Below are 27,405 nucleotides of genomic sequence, written 5' to 3'. Positions count from 1 at the left end.
GGTTACGAGAGACTTACCCAGAGTCTTTAGCTCACTATCTTTCACAAAGAAGAAATATCCCTAACATATCAGTCTTTGTCCTGCCCTGGGGCAGTCCAGCACCGAAATGCTATGCAATTCTTCTCTGAACAAGAGTACCAACACCATCCCCAGACACATGTTTCGGTCTGGTTGGACCTCATCAGCAGGGAGGAGTTGTGCCTCTCTAAGAGTAGTGAGCAAGGGGTCCATGTCTGGATTCCCCTAGTAACTTTGGGTGAGACCCAAAGTTACTTGAATATGCAAATTAACAAGGGGGGTCCTGGGAGTCCCTCTGCCAGACATTAGTCCTGGTTACGAGAGACTTACCCAGAGTCTTTAGCTCACTATCTTTCACAAAGAAGAAATATCCCTAACATATCAGTCTTTGTCCTGCCCTGGGGCAGTCCAGCACCGAAATGCTAGGAAATTCTTCTCTGAACAAGAGTACCAACAGCATCCCCAGACATGTGTTTCGTTCTGGTTGGACCTGACCAGTAGGGAGGAGCTGTACCTCTCTAAGAGTAGTGAGCAAGAGGTCCACGTCTGGATTCCCCTAGTAACTTAGGGTGAGACCCAAAGTTACTTGAATATGCAAATTAACAAGGGGGGCCCTGGGAGTCCCTCTGCCAGACATTAGTCCTGGTTACGAGAGACTTACCCAGAGTCTTTAGCTCACTATCTTTCACAAAGAAGAAATATCCCAAACATATCAGTCTTTGTCCTGCCCTGGGGCAGTCCAGCACCGAAATGCTAGGCAATTCTTCTCTGAACAAGAGTACCAACAGCATCCCCGGACACGTGTTTCGGTCTGGTTGGACCTCATCAGTAGGGAGGAGCTGTGCCTCTCTAAGAGTAGTGAGCAAGGGGTCCACATCTGGATTCCCCTAGTAACTTAGGGTGAGACCCAAAGTTACTTGAATATGCAAATTGACAAGGGGGGTCCTGGGAGTCCCTCTGCCAGACATTAGTCCTGGTTACGAGAGACTTACCCAGAGTCTTTAGCTCACTATCTTTCACAAAGAAGAAATATCCCAAACATATCAGTCTTTGTCCTGCCCTGGGGCAGTCCAGCACCGAAATGCTAGGCAATTCTTCTCTGAACAAGAGTACCAACAGCATCCCCAGACGTGTGTTTCGGTCTGGTTGGACCTCATCAGTAGGGAGGAGCTGTGCCTCTCTAAGAGTAGTGAGCAAGTGGTCCACGTCTGGATTCCCCTAGTAACTTAGGGTGAGACCCAAAGTTACTTGAATATGCAAATTAACAAGGAAGGTCCTGGGAGTGTAAGATAATATATCCATGCTGGCTCTGCCAATATATGCCAGTGTCTCCATGTAAGAGTGTAATACTATTGGCTTTGGTGCTATAAATGAGCATATTGGCTCATCCGAAAACATATGCTCATTTATAGCACCAATGTAAGCCAGTATTACCACGTAATAAAACTCAGAATATTTGCTTTAACCTGGATGCCCAGTAAAAAAGCCATGCTTCAGTAAGAAAACATATCCAGATGGGTTGCATCAATCTAGGCCCGTGTAGCCATGTAAGAACACTCATCATGCTCACTTACCTTTGATTCCAGTAAAAAATGCAATGCCCAAGTCAGAAAATATATAGCAGCAGGAGGGACAGCCCTAGAAAGGGACAGGACTACGGGCTTAGACAATAACAGCACGGGGGGGAGGGGGCATCTCATTGTTTGTGTTTCAATAGAACAAACATTATTGTGTTATGTCATATTTTTTGTACACCCACCTTAATTAGAAAAGTGTACCATGCACATATTCACAAGCAAAAACACAGTTATTCGTTCAAAATAAACCAGCCTTCATTAATTAGCTGTTATTTCTGTTTTGTTTTTTCTTTTTTCTTTTTCTCATTTGCTAATGATGAAATTACTGCATTTCATTGTCATAGTTTTATAGACAGGGATCTTGGCGGCAAGGTCCCATAACTTGACAGTGTTTCGTAATGTTAGTGTTACACCATCACCCAAAAAAATATGACATGACACAATAATATTTGTTCTATTGAAACACAAACAATGAGAATCTAAGGGCAGCGACCCCCCCGATACCCCCAGTGTTGTTACAGTCAGAAGATATAGCCAGGCCGGCTGAACCAATGTACACCAGTATTGCTTTAATGTTGATTCCCAGTAAGAATACTGTGCCGAAGCAAGACTACATGGCCATACTGGCTACACCAAATAAGGCCGCCTAGCCAAGTAATAAAAATTACCATGTGCAGTGTGCGGGTGTGTGTAGCAGTTTGCAGAAGTGGCAGTACTGAAGACCCTTTCTGCTATCAGAGTCTGTCTTAATAGTCTTTTCCTGGAGACAGACTTTTCTCTTGAATACACCCAAAAGAGCATGGGGCGTGCAGTGTGTGAAGCAGTTTGCAGCGGAGTGCTAAGGATACTTTCTGCTATCGGAGTCTGTCCGTAGTGTTTGTTCCTGGAGGCAGACTTTTCTCTTTAATACAATCGAAAGAGCATGGAACGCGCGTGGTGTGCAATCGGTTTGTGAAGCAGTTTGCAGTTCATGGATTCGCGAAGAAGCGGACGCCATACGGTGGAGAAGCTTGTTTTTTAGGACTAGCGTGAGTAGCAGTTCTTTACATTGTTGACTTTTTTTGTGAAGTATACTTTTCATACCACCCCAACTGACACGTCTGGTTGAACTTGGAATGTTGGGTCATAGCAAGTACAAACTCTAGTCAGTCTGTGACAGTGAATGGGAATCTAGGCTCTTCTGAAACTGGAACGGACTTGGGTGTGGTGTATTACTCTAAGTGGCCGATTCATGAAATTAATGTGTGCCGAAAATTCCTGCGAAAGTGTGCGAATCACAGCGCAAGTGCAAAAATCGCAGCGAAACCCGTGCACAACGATTCATGGAAGTCTGTGCGCGTGTCAATCCCTGGATGTGTGCTAAAATCCTGTATGGTGCACACGTCTCCAAACAGCGTGCGCTACGCGCACAGCGAAAGCGCACATAGCACAGCGCACACAACTAAAGTTGGCGGAACAGGGGCCGTAACACGCGGAATCGGGAACAATGCGTGAAAATGTGGGCATCACGTGGGAAGTACAGGAGCCAAATGCGCGGAACACCCACACGCACATCTACAACACGTATTCATGGACTCGAACGGGGCCAATGCGTGCGCCAAAAAAGACGCGCTAATCCGGAAACACGTACGCCAGCAGGAAGCAGGCATACATGGACCCGCGCAGCATAAAAGTGCACGCAAATAACAAGCAAACTCAGACGCCAAGATGAATATACCGTTCCTCGCAGCAGTGGTCGTGGGACACCGCATGAGGAGGAGGAGGATAGTCAGGCCCAGAATTTTTACACCCAGAACCAGCCTTTTTGGGATGCCTGATGACCAGGTGTATGGGAGGTACAGGTTTCCACCTCACATAATACTCGACCTGGTGAGTGAGTGGGAGGATGACCTCACATCACCTACCCTGTGCTCCCAAGCACTGAGCCCCTTGGAAAAGGTGCTCAATGTACTGCACTTCTTGGCCACTGGTTCATTTCAGCGGACAACTGCCATAGTGGGGGGGTCTCACAGGCCACGCAGCCACGCTGCCTTCACCAGGTGTTGGCCATCATGACTGCACGCCCATCAGTCCGCAGGCACATAAACCTGCCCAGAACACCTGCAGAAAGGCAGGCTGTCGTCCTGGATTTTTACGGGGTGGCACACTTCCCCAAAGTGCTAGGTACCATTGACTGCACCCATGTGGCTCTAAGTCCTCCCAGGGCAACTGAGCACATCTACAGAAACCGCAAGCACTGGCATTCCATCAACGTGCAGGTAGTATGTGATGCCAAGGGAATCATCACCTCAGTATATGCCAACTATCCAGGGTCCACCCATGATAGTTTCATTTGGCTGCTTGGTGAGTATAAATGCCATAGCACATGCATGCATGTCAGATACCGAGTAATGTCACAACTCCACTAATGATACCCATCATTACCTCCCCAGGGGACAATGCCTACCCACTGAGAAACCACATCATGATGCCAATTCGGAACCCCACCACACCACCCGAGGTAAGCTACAACACAGCCCATATTGCAACCCGGGGCATAGTGGAGTGCACATTCGGAGTGCTCAAGTCACGTTTTCGCTCCCTTGACCGCTCTGGTGGGCAGCTGCTATACGCGCCCCCAATAGTGTGCAGGATCATAGTAGCAGCATGTGTCCTGCACAACGTTGCAACACGGCGGGACCTGCCAGTGGACATGGTGGTGCCCCCTGATCCCCAACCACAAGCACGGCCACTGCGCATGGGAGGGGAAAAGGGCACGTGGTGAGGCAGCCCGTACGCAGCTGATGGCTAATTACTTCACCTAAAATCACACCCCTGTGGAGTGCACACAGCCCTGGCACATAGCAGCTGACAATCAATGATGATGACATAAGGGACAGTCAACTGTCACTACCCTACCAGCCTGAGATTGGTCACCTGGAATTGTAACAATGTGTGCATCCCTACCTGCCGAAAGACAACCAATGCTGTGTCACAAAAAAACACACATTTATGCTGCATGAATGACTACCCCCTTGCAAAATACAACATGAAAATAGAGCCATGTCACCCAACCTCTCCCCAGCTCCGCCACCCAACACACCATGGCATGTCATGCAATGTGAAAGCAAACAAAGCAATGCACAAGACCTGACACAAGTGTCACAAAGTGCACTGTCCCAAATGGAAACTGCCCACAGGCAATATGATCCCAGTAATCAATAACAAACAGCACACATAAACAAATACTTACCACCAACACAATACAGCAACACACCATGTAACATTGCGAAAACATGACAGTACTAAGTGAAAGTAGTGGTAGTCTTACAACCTGAATAAGGCAGCACATCGACCCCTTCCAACTGTAGAGTGTTGCTGCCATGCAAATGTGTCAGTGTACTGCATACAACATGAATTCCATCTGCAAAGGAGATGGCCTTGTGAAGACATGAGGAAGGAACCTGCAAATTAGGAGGAAGACATGGATGCACAAGCACATATCAATACACCATTCATTGTACAATACAACTACAATACCCACTAGGGATGTACATACAGTATTGACTACAGACTGCCCACACAGCTCATGGGAGCCCAATGTCACTGTGTAAGTCACTGTCACTTGGTCACACCCTTTGCAAGCCCCTGGAAACGGGAAGCAGGAGGGGTGTGTGTGTCACCAACCCAAGCATCTAACCCAAACTCAGGACAAGCCTGCATGTGCCCAGCCGGTATACAGTGGATGCTCACGGGAGCCACACAAGGCAACACACTGTAAAAAAGAAAACATCAAAAATGGCCATGTGGGGGTCAGGGAGGGGCCGCCCAGGAGGTTCGAGGACAGGGTGCACACCAACACCCACATGCGTGGATGTTGCAAAAAACAAATACCTCCATGGGCTCATGGCCTGCACGGCTATGCTATTGTGGGAGAACTGCTGTCACTCTCTTCACCCTCTGCTGCTGCTTCAGGAGGTGGTGGCACTATGGGAGGCAGCCCACGCAAAGCCCTGGTATGGTCCTCCATGGCAGCAAGCATGCAGGTCTGGAAGGTCTGATTCTGGAGGATTAAAGTGCAGAGATCCCCATGCAGCACGTCACAGGTTGCCTGCACTTCTGCACGCATGGCCTCGAGGGATGCCCGGATCTCCTCACGTGTTGCCTGCAGCTCAGCTGAGAGCAAACGTGTGAGCTGCTACAGCTGCTGTTCTGCCCTAACATTTCGGGAAGCCTCAAGTTCAAGCAGACTCTGCCTGACGTTATGGAGTTGCACTCTCAGGGCTTCCCTGTGGCCCTGTGACTCTATTGATATGGATTCGTGCAGAGTCTCCAGTGCCGCCCGTCGGGCCCTGTTGGACGCCAACATGTCTTCCCTGTGTGATTGGCAAATGGAGTCTGTTGCCTGCTGTTGTTGCTCCATCTGCCTTTCAGGGGGGATAATGGAAGTGGCCACCCTCTCCATTGCCTGAGCCATCATTTCTACTGATGCTGCCTGTTGGGTTGCCATACCATACATGGAGTTTTCCCATACAGTATTGCCTGGTGGCGCACGGCCACCGCGTCGGCGGGCACCACACCTGTTCGGGGCAAGGCGATCTGTACCTTGCTGTGCTGGCACTGCCTGAGGCTGCAGGACTGCATTCCCCCTCTGATCTGCTGGCCCAGGAACAGGATCAGATGCTGTGGAGTGTGACCCTGCATCCGTAACCGCCAAAGGCAGACCTACCAACACTGACATCCCCATAGAGGCTTCTAACCCTGGTGCAGGTGGGTTGGACAGAACAGAATCCCTGCCAGAAGCACTGACCTGCGACAGCACATATGTCTGATCATCCGGCTCGGCACCTGAATAGAGGTCTGGGGAGCTGCACCCAGCGGACCCCTCGACAGTATGGTCTGCAGTACCAAAGTGTTTTCACCCACCACCACACCACGTCCCCACTGGTGCCTAGTCATGGCTGAGAATCCTCCTGGGTTTGCACCATCTCCTGAACCTCACCAGCATCAAGTGCGTCGTCACCTGCAAAAACATGAAACACAAGAAATGGAAACAGGCATGAGTACCATAGCACACACATAGGCCTAACAAGACAGAGATCCTGTACATGGTTTACACATGTCCCACATGACTATAACCCTGGCATGCATGTACTGTCAATGATTTTGAAGGGTAGTCAAAAAGGCAGACAATGAGGACACCAAGATGGAAAAGCAACACATTTGCAGCATGTTGTGTAGCACTGGCATCACACGTCAGCCTGTGAGTGGCATGTCCAATACACATACATGACACATGCCAGCACACAGATGTCATGTAGCATAGCCATGGTAAATTAGACAACTACAGCGATATGTCTGTGAATGAGTACTGTCACACATCCAAGTCACATGGACATGATGAGAAGATTAATGCAGAATAGTGTCGCAAAATAATCATGTGCCGCACACTGCAACACATCCAGTGTACAATTAGACAGTGATTGTAGGCAGATGTACACATCAATAGTTGGTCACTTCAACATGACAGGAAACAACTATCATGTTCCACATGCACACAGGCCCTAAAAATAAATTTCAGCAGGCCAATACTCCCTCTCCCTGAATGGTTTAATCATTCACATAACCAGGTAACTAAAGTGGCACAATGTGGGGTGTAAACAATGACAGAAGCATGTCACATATGTGGCATTAGGGATGAAAAAAGCATATGAAAAATTGGATAATCTAAACAATCAGCCTGAATGAACACAGAAAAAAACAGAACAATGTTTTTGCAAGATGATAGTTCAAGTGCAACAGCAGTAATGTAGGGCTAATTGGCTACTGTGGGCAGAAGGGATACTGTCATACCCAAATCAAAGGTACGTGAATGTATTGGAGGAAGCACATGGGTGACCCATAACACTCAGGAGTACACACCCTCACCTGGCACTCAATCTGAACCTGTCACCCAAACAACATAACCATGGATTATACACACATGCATGGGCACTCACCGGACAATGCTTCGTAAACAGGTAGCTCTCCCACACCTTGGATGTGTTCCTCTGTGACGAAGGTCCCAGCAACAGACTCATGTTCAGTGAGTTCATTGTCCTCTGGTGGAGACCCACCGCCAGTCACCAGAGTAGCGGCATGATTTGAGGCCAGCTTGTTCTTTGCTCTGCGTTTCAGGTAATTCCACCGCTTGTAGCAATCATCAGCTGTGCGCCTCACAAATCCAAGGGCACTTATGCGGTCTGCGATGGTCTGCCAGTGTGCCCTACGTTGACCAGGTGTGGTCTTGCACCCTGCAGTCACCCCCATTTCGCGGCTATGTGCTGACACATAGGTCACAAGTGCATCAAGTTCGGGGTCATTAAAGCTAGGCTTCCTTGACGTGCCGGACTGTGTAGCAGTGTCTGGGGCCCCAGCCTGTAGTGCCAGAGCATCCTTCTTCCTCTTCTTCAAAGGTGGAGCGGAGCCTGAGTGGCTTGCGCCGCTCTGGTCAGTAGGGGCAGAAGCGCAGGTGGACAGGGTACTGGGAGTGTGCGAATGCACAATGACCATAGGTCTTGGTGCAGGCATTGTCTGAAGTGTGATGTTGGCAGGGGCAATGTCGGCTTGATGGACCTGGACCGACACTGTCCCGGCTGGGAGACTCAGAGCTGGGGTGGATAGAGCTGCAGCTGACCCTACAGCCTCCCCACCCTGCCTACTTGGGGCAGCAGATGACATCGCTGCCCCAGATTCACGTGGCCTGGTGACACCAACTTGCACCGGCTCACGTGGCTTAGACTTGCTGACCTGGAAGTCAGCATGGGAGTCATCCTGGGCCGGGTCAGGTGCCACAATGGGTTGGTCCAACAAGGGCTGAGCTGGGATGGGTTCAGCCACGTTTCCCTCAACCATGGGGGGGGCATGGGTGTACCTGATTGGTCCTCCACACATGGGGGTCTAGGGGCACCCTGAAAATCCTGGCCACGTCCCCTACCGCGCCCACCACGCCCACCTTTTTGAGATCGGCAACCTTTGCCTCCCTTACCGCTTGGTCGCCTCCCAACCATGGCACTGATGTTGTTCTGCGTATGGGAGTTGCAGTAAACAATTGTCCTGGGCAGTTGGGATGAAAGGGGTAGGGTACTAGATGGAGTTCGTACCCTAGTCCTCTAGCAAGGCTGTCTGTGACCCCTGGGGGAAGATGACGGGTCATGCAATGCACAGGCACCCCGTAAAAAAAGTAACGTGCACGCAACCCCTCGTAGACCACGTGCGTGGAAAAATGAACCCGCACTACGCTGTGGCATCCAGAAACACAAAAATAAGCGTATGCGTGTTACACGCAGCCTACAATGACCTCTGAAGGGATACGCAACACACGGGGCAAGCACACTTGGTAAATGCGTGCGAGACTCACCGTCTTCCTGGAAAAATAACGTGAAAAAAAAGGCACGTGTGCGCGTAGGCAACACCCCCGCCAAAAGAAGAATTGTACGCTGTCTGAGGAGACAGGACAAAAGAAGAAGTGAACGCTGTTTGAGAAAACAGGCCCAAAAAAATTAAGAACGCTGTCAGGGGTAACAGGAAGTATGAACTTGAAACGCTGTGAAGTAATCGCATGTGAACCGACAAGAAGTACAGAATTCACCCACTCGTTCTCCACGAAAAGCACGTACAAGGAAATCACGTCCTACACGTACCTTTTAAAACGGCCCATACGTACAACGTCACTTACGTGTGTACGCGCTAAAGCCCTTTCCTCCAATTACACAAGCTGACACTCGGACGTGCAGTTTTTGCACGTGTACAATGAACATGCATCCGTGTTGTGGGAAACGCCCTTACGCGTCACGTCACAGATGCGCTTACGCGCTAAGGGCCTTTCCTCGAATTACACGCAGACATGCAAGATTTTCATGTGCCAAATCACTCTGTATCAAGCTGGCCATGCAACAACACATGGAAGACCACGCTCCTGCCCAGAAGGCCGAATTAATGCCCCCCAGAGCCCCGAGCATGCTCCCATCTGCTGCTGCCTGACTGCCTGCTGCCCACGTGCCCTGCTATTTGCTGCCTGCACGTCAGCCAGGGGTGCAGTTGCTGTGACCACCCCTGCTGGAACCGAAGACTCCCGACTGGGATACCATTGCTCCACAGCCCAGCCCCAGGACCCAGTTGCCCACCCACTCCTGCCTCTGGGGTTGCCATGTCGGGCACAACACCATATGGCACCACTGGCAACCCCCAGCCAGAGAGGCAGAGGGCCACCAGGTTCAGTGCCAGGGAAGTTGGTGTCCTGGTGGAGCAAGTCCTGCAGTAGTATGATGCCCTCTTTGGAAGTTCCCGCACCGACAATGAAGGACGGACCAGGATCTGGATGACATCGTGACTGCCATTAACGCGGAGGGGGTGGCAGTCCGCGACTTACAACATGTCAAGAAGCGCTGGGAGGACTTCAGGTCCAGGACCCTCAACAAGGCCCGGCGCCTCTTGAAGGCAGCGGATGCCAAGGGGCACCGGGGCCACCTGGGCCGCCACCAAATGAGGGTCCTGGAACACATATGCCCAGCGCTCCACGTCCAGGTCCTTGAGAGGCAGACCCGTCTGGAGTCGAGCGGTAAGTGTACATGCATACTGATTGGACGCTGTGCGTGTGGTGGTGTGCCAGTAATGTGCAGGTTGCACATGTGTTTTCGTAGGGCCATGTAGGGATGTGTATGAACAGGGGCATGAGGCTGCCACATGTCAGTCCTCTCAGGTGTGAGACACATCGATGGTGTATGTGTTGGTAAGCATGCTGTGCAAATGCAGGTGTGGGAGCACACATGTTTGAATTTCTGTGTATGTACGTTGGCATGGTTGTGGTGTCACACATGGATGGTGGTTCCTGCAGCATGTATCTGCACTGTGTACATGTGCATGTGCGTGTATTTGACAAGTGTGCAACTGTGATGCAACATGGATGCACGTGACACCGATATGTAGAAGGCTGAATGCCAGATGTGACATGTATGGCGATCTCATCACTGCGACAGTTGGATGAGATGTAGACATGCATGTTTATGTGTGGTGGTGTGTGTGCATGTCTAGTGCACTCCCTGTGTTTCATGTGATGTCAGGCTCACCTTCGGCTGTTCATGCTGTTGTATGTGTATGGATGGTGCTGCCTGGTGCAATATTGCTGTGGAAATGCTCATGTGTGTGAGTTAAAATGACGTGTGTCGTGGAGTGTGATGCCATGTCTGAAGTTTGACACCGCCACTCATGTGTGTATCAGTCCATTGTACAGTGCCCTGATGTCTGTGTTTTATCTCTCCCTGTCTGCAGCATCAACTGGTGAAGAGGGCGGAGAGGGTGCTGTGGAGCACAGCGGCAGGGATCGCACCACCAGCCGGAGACGCAAGGCCCGGCTCCCCTCCCAGATTGTCATCTTGTCGGGGAGTGAGGAGTCTGGTGCCACATCCCAGGCCGCAGCTGACGAGGGTAGGTCCAAGAGGCAGAGGTCGGAGTTGGACTCCTTGGCAGCAGAAGGGGCAGCTGAGACCCCACAGGGAACAACGGAGGAAGATGGCACGGGGTCATCCATGTTGGTGGGGGGTTTGGTGGAGGAGGAGGCCGCGGAAGGGATACACATGGGGTCTGGAGGTGGGGATTCCACTGGTGCTAGTGGTGTAGTGCAGGGGCAGGGACAGGAGGCAGCACAGGCCACCGCAGAGGTGCCTGTGTGCAATCCTGTCCCTGCATCATCCGGCCACAGCAGGGATGCCTACGTCCAGACCCGTTTTCAGGGAGGGGATGAGCGCACAACAACTGGCCTTCCTCTGCCTGCGGACGTGGCTATCCGGGACCGCATTGAGCCTGTCCTGGCCGGGATAGCGTTGCGTCAACGGGGCATGCGAAGTGACCTGCGGTCTTTTCGTGAAGAGACTGCACGTCATCTCGGATGCCTCTTTGACCACGTTGACCTGCTGGGATGGGTCACCAATGCTGGATTCCTCCCTGTGCTGGACATTTTTGATACTGACCCCCTGCTCACCTGAACCCCCTACGTGCCAGTCGTCCTCCATGCCATCTTCCCACCCATGTATCACCTGGATACCCTGTGGAGCTGCCTCTGACCCAGCGGCCAGGCTAATGGAGGACACATCCCTGCCACAGTCGGGAGTCGGACGTCCAGCAGGGGTGGCCACCACGACAACTGCACCCCAGCCAGAGGAGGACGTGCAGGCAGCAAGAGCCAGGGCGCAGGCACAGGCACAGCAGCAGCAGCAACATGGTGGGAGCAATGACGGCTCAGGGCCTTCAACATCGGAGGGGTAGGCATCGGCCAGAGGGCAGGAGGACACAGGATTTCAAGTGTCTTCCGTGTGGCAGCGATTGGGCCACGCCATAGATGCGGAGCGGCAGCGGGCGGAAGACGCACGGCTCTCAATGGTCAGGGCAGATAACTCCATGCGGAGGGCACTGAGGCGGGCCGAGAGCCTCGAGGCAATTCGCAGGGAGTTGGAGGTGAACATGTCGTCGTCCCTTGCGAACCCTCGGGGGCATGGAAGAGGACCGCCTCCTGGACATTGAGCGGGAGTTCGATGATGCCTTGGCCCGGGACATCAAAAAGTGAGCCGTCGGACTAGCCCGCTGCCATTGTAAATAGATTTTAGAGTTAGGTTTCCTTTTCCTTTTTCTTTGATTTGTGGTGAATGGACTATGCCACACACATTTGTATATAGTTTTTTTATTAGGTAGTTTATTAGGTAGGTTTCATTTCTTTCGTTGGGCTCATGGACCCTTGACAATGGATTGTACATAGTTGGACAATGGATTATTTTGACCTTTTTCATTTGATTTCACCATGGATCAATGGATTTTTGTTTTTACGTTTCCTTTGGATTTGCGTTGTTGGAGGGAGAGTTTGGACTATTTTTCTTTCGGATTTCTTTGGATTGGTTATACTTTTCATTTACTAATCTTTTGCACATGCTTTTCATTTCATGTTTGCTATTTTTGTATGCTTTCATGTCATTGCTTTTTTTTTGTACATAATACATTTTCATATTTTAGTTCCATGTGTGGGATTCGCTCATTGGGTTGATGCATGTGAAAATGTGGGTTTACACAATCAATGCCAACCAGTGTGTGTGTGTGTGTGACGGACATGTGTTGATGTACATAGTTGACTATTGGTTTTTGTCTTGAGATAGGCATGTCAGTGTGAGGTGGATTGGGAAATCATTAAGTCTCAAGAATGGGGTGGCATACTGTGGTATTTTGGTGTAGAAGTGGGCCATGATTGTGCATCTGTATTTCATGTAGGGGGGATATGAGTGGGGGCCTGCTGACAGGTGCCCCTGACTGCTGGGTGTGGGGGTGCTGTGGGACATGAGTGGGACATGAGTGGGGGCCTGCTGGCAGGTGCCCCTGACTGCTGGGGGGTGGGGTTGTTGGTGGACATGAGTGGGGGCCTGCTGGCAGATGCCCCTGACTGCTGGGGGGTGGGGGTGCTGTGGGACATGAGTGGGACATGAGTGGGGGCCTGCTGGCAGGTGCCCCTGACTGCTGCGGGGTGGGGGTGCTGGTGGACATGAGTGGGACATGAGTGGGGGCCTGCTGGCAGGTGCACCTGACTGCTGGGGGGTGGGGGCGCTGTGAGACATGAGTGGGGGCCTGCTGGCAGGTGCCCCTGACTGCTGGGGGGTGGGGGTGCTGTGGGACATGAGTGGGACATGAGTGGGGGCCTGCTGGCAGGTGCCCCTGACTGCTGGGGGGTTGGGGGTGCTGAGAGACATGAGTGGGGGCCTGCTGGCAGGTGCCCCTGACTGCTGGGGGGTGGTGTGCTGGGGGACATGAGTGGGACATGAGTTGGACATGAGTGGGGGCCTGCTGGCAGGTGCCCCTGACTGCTGGGGGTGGGAGTGCTGTGGGACATGAGTGGGGGCCTGCTGGCAGGTGCCCCTGACTGCTGGGGGGTGGGGGTGCTAGGGGACATGAGTGGGAAATGAGTGGGGGCCTGCTGGCAGGTGCCCCTGACTGCTGGGGGGTGGGGGTGCTGGTGGACATGAGTGAGACATGAGTGGGCGGCCTGCTGGCAGGTGCCCCTGACTGCTGGGGGGTGGGGGTGCTGGGGGACATGAGTTGGTGATCACTAGTGCAAGGTGACATGTGGCCTGGCTGGGGGGCATGCCTATGGTGGATGGACTGGCTGCAGAACATGACCAGGGGTGCAGGGTAGTCCCCTGTGGTGTGGGCTGCCTGCAGGGGCTGTGGAGGGGGTAGAGGGGACACCTGGGAGGACCTACAGTGCTAATTCACGTGTGGGACTCCACGCGCACCCCACTGGATACACGTACCCTGCTCTGACAGCGTAATCGCTTGTGAAACTTCCCACGCACCCCCGAAATACACGTACCCCGCTCGCACTGGGCCAATCGCATGTGAAACTTCCCGCGCACCCCAGTAATACACGTACCCCACTCGCACAGGGCCTATCGCGTGTGAAAGTTCCCGCGCACCCCCGGAATACAGGTACCCTGCTCCAATCGCGTGTGAAACTTCCCGCGCACCCTCGAAATACACGTACCCCACTTGCACAGGGCCTATCACGTGTGAAAGTTCCCGCGCAGCCCCGAAATACACGTATCCTGCTCCAATCGCATGTGAAACTTCCCGCGCACCCCAGTAATACATGTACCCCACTCGCACAGGGCCTATCGCGTGTGAAAGTTCCCGCGCACCCCTGAAATACATGTACCCTGCTCCAATCGCGTGTGAAACTTCCTGCGCACCCCCGAAATACACATACCCCACTCGCACAGGGCCTATCGCGTGTGAAAGTTCCCGCACACCCCCGAAATACACGTACCCCACTCGCACAGGGCCTATCACATGTGAAAGTTCCAACGCACCCCAGTAATACACGTTCCCCACTCGCACACGGCCTATTGCATGTGAAACTTCCCGCGAACCCCAGTAATACACGTACCCCGCTCCAATCGCGTGCGAAACTTCCAGCGCACCCATGAAATATACGTACCCTGCTCCAATCGCGTGTGAAAATTCCCGCGAGCCCCCGAAATTCACGTACCCAACTCGCACGCCTATCTCGTGTGAAAGTTCCCGCGCACCCCAGTAATACACGTACCCCACTCGCACAGGGGCTATCGCATGTGAAACATCCCACGCACCCCCGAAATACACGTATCCCGCTCCAATCGCGTGTGAAACTTCCCGCGAACCCCAGTTATACACGTACCCCACCCCAATCGCATGTGAAACTTCCAGTGCACCCCTGAAATACATGTACCCCACTCCAATCGCGTGTGAAACTTCCCACGAACCCCAGTTATACACGTACCCCGCTCCAATCGTGTGTGAGACTCCCCGTGCAGGTACTTGTATTCGGAGGGGTGCGCGGGGAGTTTTACAGGCATTTTCGTGGTTGGGTCCCTGTGCGCCATGTACGGGATTTGTGCGCTGTGCATGGCGCACAGGGAGGGGTTGGGGGCGTAACTGGTGCTGCTGCAGGGTCGCTGCGCCACTCTGCGCCATGGCTGGTTTTGGAAGCTAAAATCCATGAATACGCTGTGCGCGGAAATGGATTTTAGCGCACGCGGCTGGCGCAGAAAGTCGCACGTGCACACTGTGTGCAAGCCACGTGCGCCACTTGTGCACTGAATTCTATGAATTACCCTGTAAATCGCATACTGAGGAAGTGTCTCTCCCAGATCAACAGCAGGGGGTGGGTTTCACTGAGGTGATCATTATTGCTGAACTGCAAAAAAAGGTGGGTTTACTCCTTCCGTCGGAGGTATATGAGGAAAGTGAAGGCCCAAAGAAATGTGCAAGTAAAACAAACATCAAGAGGCACTAAAGATGACACTTATAGCAGGCTAAATAAATTACAGATTTTTTTTCCAAGGTCAGGCACTAGCACAGCAATCCATTCTATGGGCTTGCACTGTACACTGGCTTTGGTCGAGAGATCATGTTTGAATGGCCAAAGTATAACAGATGCAGTACATGATATGGATGGCTTATTCTCAATCCCTGAAACAGCTGGTGTGTTCACGACAGGGATTGAAGAAGAAGGCGCAATGTATATGGAAGAGTTGATGTCACCAATTCAGGGTGGCTCAAGAGTGGGGACACCAACGGCACTGACAGAATTACTCTCTCCCAAAGGTAGAAACACTTCAAACCTGGATAATAACCAAAGGGAAAGAGGTCCATTGCATCATACATTGCAAGGGGTTGATGACAGAATCAAGCTCATCTCTGCAACGTCCTCAGCTCCACACTCTGTGTTGAGTGAATTCATAGACCTCTATGACAATGGGCCTCATTACAAGTAGGGCGGTAAGGGTTAACGGTCACCATTAACGAGACCGGTGCTGTTAAACCTTTACCGCTCTACTACGAGTTCCCTTTGCGGGTCCTCCCTTAACGCCTGCTTTTAGCAGGCGTTAAGGATGGGACCCACAAAGGGACTTTGGAGCTAATAATGGTACCACAATTTGCGGTACAGTTATTAGCGCCTTACCCATTCCCATTGAGCCCTATGGGGGCTCAAATGGGAATGGGGAAGGGCTCTGGTGAATGGGGAATTACCGCCCCCGCCAACCTTGGAATGGGGCGGTAATAGCTCCATTCACCAGGGCGGAGTCGGTAAGGGGTTGGAGGCAGCCATGGCGCTAGCGCCATGGTTACCTCCAAACTCCTAATGAGGCCCAATATACGGGAGGAGGTACCATAATGTTAAGTGATATCGACATAACACTGGAAACACTAGATGCAGCGCTGCATCCTCTGATAATAAGCATGAAACAACTGTCAATGGAGGTGTAATTAATAAAGTTTGCGAGAGGAGAGACTGTGCCACGCAGAAGGATATGGAGGTGCCTCAAGAACCTTGGCACTCTCTGGAAGTAATTCCGCAAGGAGTTATGTACCGATCGCAAGAAGTCATTAATACTATTGGTCTTACTATGAAGGCAATCATGGATAAATTGATGAAACAAAATGGCAAAGGGAAGCATAAGAACAAATCATCCCGCAAATTCTTACGTTCATTGCATGCAACAGAAAGAGCGGCAGCCCAAGCAGTGAAGAAAACGTTGAATGCAAAATCAATTCTGCAAAAAAATAAGATGGAGGGTCCCAGGGTGGGGCCAAATGATCATTAGGTGGATAAAGGCATGGACACACTGAATTTGAGTGTATGTAAGTGCCAAACCACTGAAATGTACATTAATGTGGTGACCTCTACGATAAATCCCATAGCCAATGAAGATCAACCACAATGCCAAAAACTAAACATTCCTTGAAAGCCAGTTCAAGCTATCCTATTGCAAGAGGCTGAAGATTTAAGGTCAATGGGTTATGACTTACTTTCGAGCCCATACTCATTTAGCAGGCAAGGCAGATATTGGGAACTATTGTCATGCCCAATACAGGTTCTGGTGGATGGCAGTAGTATTGAAAAGGCTATTGAAATTATATGTTCCGAAGGCAACGATGAAAGAAGAGTACAATTCATGAAGGCCAAAAGCTCTGATGATTGGTCTTGGTTACCAGCATCACTGTCAGAAAAAAATGAAATGAGGAGAAATTCTAGGTATCATACCTGATTAGGGGCCAGAAAGGCAGGATGTGAGTGAAAGGAAACCCTATAGAATCAATACAATTGACTTGTTTTCCTGGAATATTAGAGGCTTTGCTAAACTGATGCAAGATGGAGATTTGCTAAAATATCTATATATAAGTCTCTATTCTATTGTATTTATTTATTTAATTATAAAGTGCACATACAACCCGGAGGCATTGAGGCACTGTTGCAGGTACAAGTCAAAAGAGGCACACTTAGTCTAAAAAAAAAGTATTAGTAGCAGAGGCAAATGGATAGGTAAATTACATTGGTTGCCTTGAGACATAGCATTCTCATACATATTGATTGTACTGTTCATACTGATGTAAAGTATGGAAAATGTTGCTGATGTGATGGGAGGGTGGACGGATTAGGAGAAGAGCTTTGGTTTTGGGGACTTTGCGAAAGATCCAGTAGGATTTCCCAGCCCTCAGGGATGGGGGGAGGTCATTCCAGAGTTTGGTGGCATGGTAGGGGAAGCTGGAGCCTGCAGCTTTGCATCTCCTCACTTTAGGCACAAGAAGTTTGCCTCTGTAGGGGGTCCTGGTGGGTCTCGAGGAGTGGACTTTGGTGATTATTTGTGTGAGGTAAGGGGGCGCTCTATTGGAGAGGCACTTGTGGGCAATGGACAATGTTTTAAAGGTGATCCGTTCCTCGATGGGAAGCCAGTGAGCTTCTCTTCTGGCTTTGGAGATGTCTTCTTGTTTAGGGATATTGAGGGCTGCTCTCAGGGCGTTATTTTGCATAACTTGCAATTTTTCAATATTTCCATCAGAGTTGCCTGTAAATAGGACATTGCAATAGTCTAGCTTGGAACCAATGATGGCCTGGGCAATGGTGAGGCAATTGTTTTTGGAGAGGGCGGGTATGGCTGTATTGAGAACTTTAGTTGTGTAAGTTGCCAAGGAGGCAATGGCGCTAACTTGTCTGGACAAGGTGAGTGAGGCATCAAGGTAGATGCCTAGTGTATTTACTGTGGTTGAGACCGGGAGTACACACTGGTCGATCTGGAAGGAGGTGTATTGAGTGTTAAATGATTTGCGGGCATTGGTTGTGCTGACAATTAGGATTTCTGTCTTGTCGCTGTTTAGGCAGAGGTGATTTGCTGCCATCTATGCCTGAATAGTGGAGTAGATGTTGAGGTTATTGGAGTCCTCTGTGTAATTGTCTGAGAGTGGGATCAGGATTTGCGTGTCACTGGCATAGTTGGTGTAAGCTATGCCGAGGGAGTCTAGGACTTTAAAGAGTGGCCTGGTGAAGATATTGTAGAGGGTGGGGGCGATGCAGGACCCCTTGGGGACACCACATGTGATTGGGGAGGGTGAAGCATTAGCCGTGCCTGGGAAGAATCTTATGACTCTGCCTTCCAGGAAAGATGCAATTCAGGCAACAGCATGTGGGGAAAAGTTGGCGTGGGTGGTAAGGTGTTGGCAGAGGATTTGATGGTTGACCAGGTTGAACGCTATGGATAGATCCAAGAGGAGGAGCAAGGCACAGTTTCTTTTATCCCTAATCTCATCAAGCTGATTTTTGAGATCGAGAAGGGCAAATTCCATCCCATGTCCTGGGCAGAAGCCGGTTTGGCACATCCCTAGGATTGTGTCCTCCAGGAATTGCTGAACCTGCAGGTAGGCTGCATGGTCTACATTTTTAGTACAAAGGGGACAGTTGTAATTGGCGTGTAGTTGGATGGAATGGATGGGTCTAGTGAGGTTCTTTTTAGGAGGGGGAGGACCCATGCTTCTTTAAGGCTGGCTGGTATGGTACTTTCAGAGAATGAGGCGTTTATGAAGGCAGCAATGTCTGTGGCTGATCAGGGATACTGGGCAAATATCACCTTTGCATTTGAGGGTTTCAGGCTTTGGATTAGCTTTAAGACTTCACTTAAGGTCTCTGAAGGTGAATCGTATGGTGGAAGGAGTTGGGTGGGGAGGAATCCAGTTGATTTTGGAAACTGTTGGGTCATTGTTGAATGTGGCTTGCTGTGAGAGTATTTTTGGGTTAGGGTCTCTATTTTGCCTAAGAGTGCTGCTTGAATGTCAGAACACCATGATGTGTCTTTGGTGATGGTAGAAGATGGTGAGGTGGGTGATTTTAGTTACCTGTATATGGTAAAGATGTCTTTGGTATTGGAAAAGGCTGTGCTAATTCTGGTGTTAAATGAATTCTATTTTTCTGTGAAAACAAGAGGGCAAAGCCAAATAGCCCACTAACTGGTATTTCTCAAAGAAGAGACAACACAGAGCAATTGTGGTATGCCAAATGCAAGGTAAGACAGTTTTATTGCAATACACTGGGAGAAAAGCAAGATTAAAAGCCAAGCTCTCACTTAAAGATTCTCCAATGATTGAACAGACAACAGAAGTTTATATAACACAAATGAGTCATTCTAATGTCATCATGATCACTGAGTTATGGAGACCTATCTCTACTGCTCATTGGTCCTAATTGCTAAGCTACATATAGTATCTATATTTCCCACCCTATTGATTGGATAACTCTTTATCTAAGGGCCCATCCATAAAACATCCCATACCATAAAATGTATGACCTCATAAGGCTTGAATATTATTGGTAGGCTCTAACTTACTTCTGTGGTTAAAAAAGACATGGGTTAGTCGGTTAACAGGTGGTCACACTCTCCATGAACTGACTGCATGATGACACGTTTTATGTAGATAAGAAGAGAGAGGACAAGCGTATCGCTGTGTCCTTAATTAAATAAAACAGCCCATTTTACCTCATCTGCCATGACGTAGTCAAGTCTCAAGGACCTGTTAGCAACAGTGACTGCACCATCCTGTTCTTGAAACATTTATGAATAACTATCATGCTACTTCCACCCTGTTAAGATTTCATTGCAGCAATTAGTTGTCTTTTTAGTCACATCGTGATCCTCTGTCACACCTAGACAATCGCAGAGACATTAATCTGCCAACTACTTATGAACTTCCTGGGATGTTCAGGCCATCCCATAGACTTCAAATAGTCTGTTGTGTTATCATAACTTAATTTACCTCAACAGTGGATGCACACAGTGGTATCTTGTTTCTGCCATGTAACCCTCCATACAAAGCCTTGCGCTTTGACATTCCTTCGAGGCAGCTACCATCTAGCCGGTCACAGCATTTTTCTGAATTAAGTGTATTTATTGAAGTGTGCTTAACTGGGCTTTTTTCTTAAAGTTGCAGAGCTCAATTTCTGCTGTGTTGGTGCAGAAATGGCATCTGGTTGTCACGTTATTTTCCTCTGTAGGACACATTTTCTCTGCATTTATTTTGCTATCTACCGAGTCCTGGTGCATGCCTGCCACATGATATATCTACCTATCGGTAAGCTGCAACCTGATCCTACCTATAGTCATGCTTCTCTGCTTGTGTAGTGAATCCCTATCCTGGGTACATGCCTCCCTGTCACCTTGTCTATTCTATTTAAAAACACACTAATTGTGCAAGCTAATGCCTTATCTGTCCCCTACTTGTATATTGAAACTAACTATTCTTTGTGCCAGCTGCAATTGCAGGAGAATTTAATTTAAAGTGCAGTTTCAAATATGTCCTTCCTGATTTTATAATTCTATTTCTTCTGAGGAAGGCAGCAGGGCACAAGCTCCCTAGTCAACAATTTCCCCACTACATTCCCCCCTCTGGTCGAGTCGTAGACCACGCCTACAATTTGTCTCATCATATTATAGCTATCCTTGGCAGCCACACTCTGTCGACCCCCCTCAGATTACCTCCTTGTGCAACGTATTCTGCTGGACTACATGTCATAAACCAGCACTAGCCATTGTCATCATATTTCATCCAGTGCTCATTGTAGTTATGGGTATCTTTTGGGCATGTAAAGAATGATTCAGTTGATCTAGCTGGTTGGCCCAATGGGTACATGGGAAAGTAACCTTCATCATCAGTTTGAGTGTACTGATGTACGGTGTCAGCCATATTAACCATTATTGTCATTTGGAGTGCCTTCTTCCCAGTCTTTTTAGATTGGTTGATTGCTATTCTAAAGATGCCAAAAGCCATTAGGACCTGTACCAAAATAGGCAACATAAATGTGAATGCATCTGTAAGCCAGGTAGGCATCCAGGAGATTAGATAACTGAACCAGCTATCGTCCACAATATCATCCACGTCCTCCTCCATTTCATCATGCAGCTCTTTCAGGGAGTACATGGCCTCTTTCAAGATCCCATTCTCCTCATTATGTGGAGGTGCATATGTACAACAACTTGGCCCTATCTTTGCGCACACTTCTCTCTCCATGGCTGTGAGCAGGTCCAGAACATACCTGTCCTGTAGGGTCATCAATCTGACCGCTCTTAACTCCTCCTTGATGGCATTAAAGCCTTTTATTGAGGCATTAATAGATTGTAAGAGTTCCCACCTAGTTATCTGGATCCACTGGGCATTTGCTGCTGCTTGCAGGCTAGGCATTAGAAAGGATGTGAAGAATGTTGTTGTTTTACCAAACAGCTTATGACTCTCAGGGATTTAATCGAATGAAGCATTGTCTTCTTTGGAAAAATAGTTAGTTCTTTTTGTGCGTTTTAGGTCTAGGGATCTTTTGTTCCTGTTATGTGCCATTGAAAGAAAAGAATAAATGTCAACCTCACTTTGTGGTATTACTAATGCTGGTGCATTTAATAGCATTATTGTACATATGCCTCCCCAGTTGGGTGGAAGCTGCATATAAGCTCTTCTACCGCAAGCACAGTAATGGTCCATTAGTACAGCTGTGCCAACTTTCATACCTGGTAAATCCAAAATGGTTTGCAGCCTCCATTGTCACCAAGCTTTACAGAGCCATTATTTCTAAAGTATAATGTCGATGCTTGTAGTTTGGTTATGGGTAGTGGTCCTGCTTCATCATCCGTCCATGTTAAAGATTTTGCAGTTTCTTTCCATTCCTCACATCACACTCTGTCTGTGTTTTTATCACTTCTATTGGTGCAGTCCATATTGCCTCTGCTTTGCATCCCATTATTCCATCAACCCATCCTCCTGGTGAATATACTTTCCATTTTATTTGCATTTGTTGTCTGTTGGCACAATGAGGTATCAAATTAAACTGGGCATCTATACACCTTAATATTTGGTGATCCACTACTTCAACATCTCCTCTTTTTGGACCTTATAATATGTACTTGAGCACCTTACTTTTCATTTGTATACTCTCCATCATGTGTGCATCTTTTACATAGTTGTCTCTGTAGGGGAATTCTGATCCTGTGAGATACTTTATTATGGTCGATTGTCCCTGAAATTGTCCTCTGGTCTGGCATACTGCGAGATGTACTAAGCAGTGTGCTCTGTACGCAGGTACTTCTTAAGAGATAAATATTCAAGAGGCTGTTATGGCATAGGGGATAAGTAAGCAAACAAAGCAGCTTTCCCTTGATCACTATCTCCTCACCTTCTCCATTGACCTATACCATGAGTTTCGTTCAATATTTATGGAATTATCAAAATAACTTCTCAGATAATTTTCATCATATGCAATACTTCTCCTAGCACTTACTGTCTCCACAACTGGGTGGAATACCATTTCCTGCTCTAACTGGAAATCTACTTGTTTTTTAACTTCTTCACTAACATTATGCTATAAGGACACATTTATCTTATCATAATCAGTTAAATGCAGTGTGAGATAAAATAAGAAATAAAAACAACAAAAGAGAAAGGAAAACAGAAGGAGGGCAATAGTCATAAAGTGAATTGTTTGTAGTTGTGTCCTGTGGTATATTGATCAGGGTATTATGACGATATCAGGAACATAAGGATATGAAAATATTTTACAGATTACTTAGTACCGGGCAATAGTAGGTTATTATTTTTCAATGGTGAATGAGGCGAGCTGTATATACCTTTTTCTAATTTTACAACCACATAAAATGACAATAATAAAAGATTATATTGATGATTTTTAAACCTCTTCCATTATTATGTTGTTCATTGAAAAATATAAAACATAAAAAATAGTGCTGACGAAAACATACAAATATAAAAATATGTAAGCTAGAAATAGTCCCAACAAAAATGTAAAGATAGAAAAGTAGAAAAAATAGTCCATTGTAGATGTATGCTCTTATGAAAAATAGTATAAAAAATAGTCCCAATAAAATTTAAAGATAGAAAAGTAGAAAAAATGGTATGTCATAGATATATGTTCTTGTGAAAAATAATATATAAAATAGTCCCAATAAAATGTAGATAGAAAAGTTGAGAAAAATAGTCTGTTATAGATGTTTGTTTTTGTGAAAATAGTATAAAAAATAGTCCCAATACAATCTAGAGATAGGGAAGTAGAAGACGTAGTCTGTTATAGATGATTGCTTTTGTGAAAAATAGTCCTCCCCATCAACAGAAATAGTGTGCTGGTGATGTATTAAAAAAGTCCTCAGCATCAATTCCTTTCTTACTGTTCCAGTGATAGTTCACCCTCAGAGTTCAGCATCAGTGATCATCAAGTGGTGCACTGTGATTTATATCTTCTTTATTCTCAAGTTCCTTATTCTTTTTATCTTCTTTCTCAGCATGCACTTGAGCTCTTGTCCTGGGACTGGTTTCATTCTCTTCTCCCTCGGGTTCCTGGTAGTTGGGCAGGGAGGCGGCCCTCTTGTATCGTTTTATGTTGGGTATGTTGACCCACAGGAAAAAGTTGACAACTGCAGTGGTATTGAATTCTGTTTTGTCTTTTTCTGTGCCTTTAGCGATACCTCCCCGCCTTTCCTTCCCTGTCAAGGAACGAAAGAGAGAGGTATTTAATCATGGATATCAAATAGTCATGTAACTCATTTACAAACACAAGTGAAATGTTTCCTCACACACAGAAAGAATGCGCCACACTAATTCACTGTGCTTCAAAAACGTTATCTTGTTTAGAAATCATAAAAGACAAAATTTGAAGTCATTCGAAATGTGGTGGTGCCTATTGGTTTACACATGTTTTTGGCACTACAAGTGCCTTTTTCAAATCAGGGCAATTTCAATCAGACCGAAATCAAATGATCAGTAGACAGATTCATAGAAAATGAAAAATATATATAGAAATATGAAAAATAAAAACAACACAAAAATCACAGATATTTGGCAGGGGTGTTGGGAAGGGTGGGTAGGAGTTTGCAGAAACACAATTAAAAAGAAAATTGATACAGGTCAGTATAAATTGGCTCTGTGAGGAAAAGTAGATAAATTAATCTTTGCAAAGCAAAATGATTGTTCCATACGCCTGACAAAATAACCAAAAACTCCCAATTATTACAATTCTGTCTTCACAAGCGTTTTTGTAAAAGATCGTTTTTTCGCACATAAAAGCAAATTGCGCCAAGTGCTGAGGCACAAAGAAAAGGAATAGCAACAGTTTAAAACATCCCAAAAACACTATGAAAGATCCCAGTGATCAGATTAATAGTAACGTCCCTACCAAACTAGGTGCAAGGTGATTTTGAATTTAGATGCAACGTCCCATTTTCTTACGTAATTTCATCTTCATTGAGTACCATGTCCAAAAATCACTGGGTTCAAATCCCTCCTGAAAGTGCATAGGTTTATGGTTACTGAAGATCAGCATATTCTTTCCTGTTCATGCATGTACATTTTGTGTCAGAAAGTGTGTATGGACGGCCCTATGTACCAACAAATATTAAATCTCTGCAGCAATCCCTGTTTCCATTGTTTACATACTATAAAGTTGAGTTATTTTACTTTGAAACATCACTATTTTAGTAATTGTTGCAGAGCGACTAAAATTCAGGTTGCGTGCCGTGTGTGGTGCTTAAAGTTACTTAACATTAGTAATTGCTTGAAATTGAGTGTGCGTGCCAATATTGAAAAGTTTATGTTAATGGGTGTGAGTTCCTCCGTTTACTTTATGTGTGCTCATATTCAGCCTTCCTGATGAAAGTATCTATAGTAACAAGTTATTATACTCTCCGCAGGTCCATCTGTACAGAACTTTAGGGCTTATCTGAAAAGTCTTCATCATGTTTCCTCGCGTTGGCTGAATGCATCCTGCCTCGTACCTAGCTTTATTTGTCACTATGGCGACTGTGTATCCCTTCTCTATTTCAACGGCTCCGTATTGGATTCTTTATCTCAGCGCCATATTTTGGGCTCACAAAACCCAGAAATAAACCATTTAGGTGCCATTATTCCCATACTCCCATACTTACGTAAGTTTTATGAATTCAAATGAAGCAATAAGAAACAAAGCCCAATGCTTCTTCTAATGTTTTTGTACATAAAAAGACACAAATTAATGCAGTAATGCATCACATAAATTTCACATATCAATAAGATCAGATAGCTCCTCATTGATTTGAGGGCTTGTCTCCCTAGCTCCAGTATGAGCCTTTGGCAATATAATCGGGACGCTAGCCAATAGTTATGTTGTTAGACCTATTGAAGTCCCACTTAAGTTTAGTCTACCTTATCTGTGAATAACCCTATTGAAGTCACGAATTGGAATATGTCAGGCTCAGCATTGTCTAGTCCAATGAGGTACCTAAAAAGTAAAACCTACTCAGCAAATGTGGTCTTTGACATATTCAGTAGTCTGTGACTATGTAATCTAACACAATGTTTCGAAAATGGGTATGTATGAAATGTATGTTCAGTTGAATATTTCAAATGTGGCTACTCAATTATCGACTATGCATGTTCAGTAATTTGTTTGTCAATGACAGTGTTCCATACGGATGCACATGGCTGAATCTGGTGTAGTCTGTAAATATTCAGGAGTCTGTGACTGTGTCAAATAGTGATCTAATAAATGTTCCAAATAGATGCATATGATCAGATTACATTCATATACCAAGTGGAAAAGTAATTCATAATAGTCTAATTTCTCAATAGCCAAAAAAGTATGCAACAAGACATTAGTTCACAAAATTTGGTTACATGTGTTTCATAAGAAATGCACCATTTCACTGTCCTTGTTCAGTCCAAATTCTATCGAGCGAATATACATATCAAACGTGCTTCCGCTTGTTGTAGCAGGGCTTCCCTGTTTCCTCCTTTTTCCTAGTACAACTTTCCAGAGCCCTACAAATCTTAGATTTCGCTTTTCTTCCAACAAGTGATTGTGCTGCCAGTGTTGTGCAAGTGGTAAAGTTGCGTCCTGACTTCCAATTGCTGAACATTTTTCACAAATTCTGATCCTTAGTTCCCTTATTGTGCTTCCTATGTATATGCGTTTGCATGTGAAGATTATTCCATACACAACATATTTAGTTCTGCAGTTGATGTTGCTGTTGATTTTCATTTCCGTTCCTTGTGAATCTTGAAACATCAGTGTGCTTTCATGTGCAAATTTGCATATCCTGCATGTTCCGCATTTCCTGAACCCTGTTGTTATGGATGGTAACCATGTTTCTGTAGTCATTGCTGGTAACTGAGGGACTAGTGATGGACTCAAATTCATTTTTAATGTTTTGTCTTTTCTGAAGATAATTTTTGGTTTGTCATCAATATGTTTCTCCAGGTGTGGATCAAGCTTAAGCAGGAAACAGTTTTTAGAGAGAATTTTCCTAATTTAAAAATTGTTGTCACAGAATGTGGTTATAAAGTGTACTTTATCCATGTCCATTGTTTCTTTCTTCCGATTGGGTGTAATTGTTTGTACTCTTGTCATCTGGCTTGCTTTCTCATATGCTTCTTCGATACATCTCTGGTGTATCTGGTGGCCTCTCTGTTTGAACCTTCTTTTTAGTAGGTCACATTCCTGAAGGAAATCATTATTATCTTCACAGTTTCTCTGTGCCTGTATAAATTCACCTTTGGGTATATTCTGTTTGACAGACTGGTAGTGACAGCTACTGGCATAGGGTGTTGAGTTTGCCTCTGTTTGCTTTTGAAAGGTTTTGGTGAGTAAATTATCTCCTTACACACAAATTGTAAAATCAAGAAAATCTATACTTGTGCTATTTGCTTGTCCAGTAAAGTGAATCCCTAGGTTGTTCACATTCATTCTATTTTGAAAATCTGCCAAATCCTCTTCCAGACCATTCCAGATTAAAAGCACATTGTCAATAAACCGTGCCCATAGTATAATCTTGTCGGAAAGTGAAGGTTCCTTGTACACAAATTTGTCCTCAAACATGCCAATGAAGAGGTTTGCAAGCGCTGGTGCGTATTTCATGCCCATAGCTACTCCCCTTTTCTGTTGGTAACATTTGTCATTGAACAAAAATATGTTACATTCCAGTCT

General features: G+C 46.9%; 1 long non-coding RNA gene across 1 annotated transcript in view; it reads right to left on the bottom strand.

Annotated features, from left to right (window-relative positions):
• Positions 1-19,441: 19,441 nt before the first annotated feature.
• LOC138567585 (uncharacterized) overlaps positions 19,442-27,405 on the bottom strand; it is a 253,117-nt gene continuing 245,153 nt past the window's right edge. The window contains exon 2 of the long non-coding RNA XR_011302252.1: positions 19,442-23,932. This is a non-coding gene — a long non-coding RNA (uncharacterized lncRNA). The remainder of the gene's footprint in view (positions 23,933-27,405) is intronic.

The sequence above is a fragment of the Ambystoma mexicanum genome, chromosome 2p (genome assembly GCF_040938575.1).
Source record: "Ambystoma mexicanum isolate Mex_15411 chromosome 2p, UKY_AmexF1_1, whole genome shotgun sequence".
Taxonomy (NCBI): domain Eukaryota; kingdom Metazoa; phylum Chordata; class Amphibia; order Caudata; family Ambystomatidae; genus Ambystoma; species Ambystoma mexicanum.
This window is presented reverse-complemented; position numbering and strand designations above follow the sequence as displayed.